This window comes from Penaeus vannamei, chromosome 34, assembly GCF_042767895.1.
Source record: "Penaeus vannamei isolate JL-2024 chromosome 34, ASM4276789v1, whole genome shotgun sequence".
NCBI lineage: Eukaryota > Metazoa > Arthropoda > Malacostraca > Decapoda > Penaeidae > Penaeus > Penaeus vannamei.
In genome coordinates, this window is record NC_091582.1 from 12,050,529 (window position 1) to 12,053,028 (window position 2,500).

Here is a 2,500-nt window from a genome sequence, read left to right on the forward strand (position 1 = left end):
AGTATCACAGAACTCGGCACTCCTATACACCCTGCAATTCTGGAGGATCCTCCAACGAGTGCTAACGAGTATGTGGTCGATCTCCTTGGTTGCATTCCCCGCATCGCTGTACCATGTCCAATGATGTGGGTCTGGGCGCTGGTACCAGGAGCCAGAAATCCTCAATTTCTAGCAAAGTCCCAGAAAAGGAGGCTATTCTCGCTACCGGCATCAGTTCCTGAGCCATAGGGACCGACAAACATCTCATAGCCAGCTCGATCACAACCAGATACCGCATTGAAGTCACCTAGAACAATGCGAATATCTCGCCGGGGACATCTGTATGCCACGGATGCAAGTTTGGCGTAGAACATATCTTTCACATCATTTACAAACATCGGTAGGAGCGTACACAGCAATAAGAGACATGAAGCCAAAAGATAGCTTTAGTCTCAATACCATTATACACTCATCAACAGGAGTAACCTCTACTACCGAGGGCTGGAGTCTGTTGGAGATGGCAATGGCTACTCCCTGGAGGTGATGACCGTCGCTGCTGCCCGACCAGTAATAGGTGTAACCACCTACACTAGTCATGCTGCTGCCAGGTCTCCTCACCTTTGAGAGAGCAGCCATCTCAACTCTCAACCTCCCCAGTTCCCTCGACAGCAGAGGCAACCGATCATCCTGTCGTAAAGACCGGACGTTCCAAGCCCCCACCCTTACTTCTCGCCTGAGATTCAACCTCGGGCAGTTGCTCCGGGTGGATGCCACCTCTGCCACCCCCGCCGACGCTGCCCCATATAAAAGGGGATGGCGGGCTGCGGGCTCCATCATCCACCTGTGGGGTTCCAGAGGGCTTTCCCCCACAAGTTTCACTCTGGGCTGGCGGCTGCTAGAGCGCAGGCGAGACGAATAGTTCCCGTTCCCAGCCTGCGCTCCAGCAGTTGCCCTCCCAGCAGGGCCTACAGTCCGCCTGACTTGCTGGGTGGGAGGGACTTTTCCCCTCCTCCCAGCCTTTCCATTTATGAAGTTCACTGCCGATAGGTTATATCTGGGGGGAGGAGGACTGGCAAGGCCCACCTCCCCCGAGCCTCCCATTAACCCCAGGGGGCTTAGGGGCAGGAGTTGGTACAGGGCCAGGGCGTGTCCACACGCCGGTGGGCCATGACCCTGGACCTCTGGGGCCTCCTGCTGCTCCGAGATCCCCCACAGTTTAGCCTGGGACCGCAAGGTACCCAGTTTCCATGGGAGGCCACGAGGAGGCACTGCAGGAGTCTCGATGAAGGAGAGGCTGTGAACTGGCAGGGGGAGGCTTATGCAGAGCTGCTCCCTTTTTCGCACGAGGCTAGCCAGCGGTGGCAGCTGTAAGCGGGAAGGCATGCAAGCACTTAACACTAACTAGACTACCACACCATCGCTTCACATCACCCTGTGCGTGTAGCACCCATATATATATATATATATATATATATATATATATATATATATATATATATATATATATATATATATATGTATATGTATATATATATATATATATATATATATATATATATATATATATATATATATATATATATATATATATATATATATATTTATATATATATATATATATATATATATATATATATATATATATATATATATATATATATATGTATGTATATAGATAGATAGATCGATATAGATATATTATGCATATACATTTATATATATATATATATATATATATATATATATATATATATATATATATATATATATATATATATATATATATATATATATATATATATATATAAAGGCTGAGACAAGAAGGAATAATTGATGAATTGGTCTCAAATTTTCACAAATACGATTTAGACATATGTGCTGTGACAAGAGACGTGACTGCTTGGAATAAACACAATGAAGGCTTGATGGTTAGTGCAAAGAAAGCTGTGAGAGGGAACCTATTGATGAGCGTCTGCTTTATGCGTTTCAGTCTGTGCAACATCAGTATGCAGGTTTGTTACGCTCCTGCAAACAATGCGCCCGATGACATGAGAGATGATTTTTATGAGAAGTTACTGGAAGTATTAGGAAGTGTCCAGGCATGCTATTCTGCTGCGCATTGGTGCCTTTAACGCAGTTTTGGGAAAGTCCAATGAAGGGTGAAAAATGTATGGGGGGCTGAGAGTAGGATGAATGAAAATGGGATTAGATTTGGGATTTTTGTTTAGCAAATGATTTGGTCATCGGGGCACACTTTTTCAACACCGCGATATACACAAACCTACGTGGATTTCGCCGTGAGGCAAGTACAAAAATCAAATTGATCATATTGCCATCCGTAGGACGCATCGGAGTTCTTGGTTGGATGTTTGTGTAAAACGAGGTGATGTTGGAGTGCTCATCAACTTGTGGTTTCAAAATTAAGGATTTAAACTTAAAGAGTCAAAAGAAAGAGAATACTGGGGTATTGATCTGCTTAGAAGGGATGGAGAGGAAATGGAGGATTTTCAATGGGAATGTA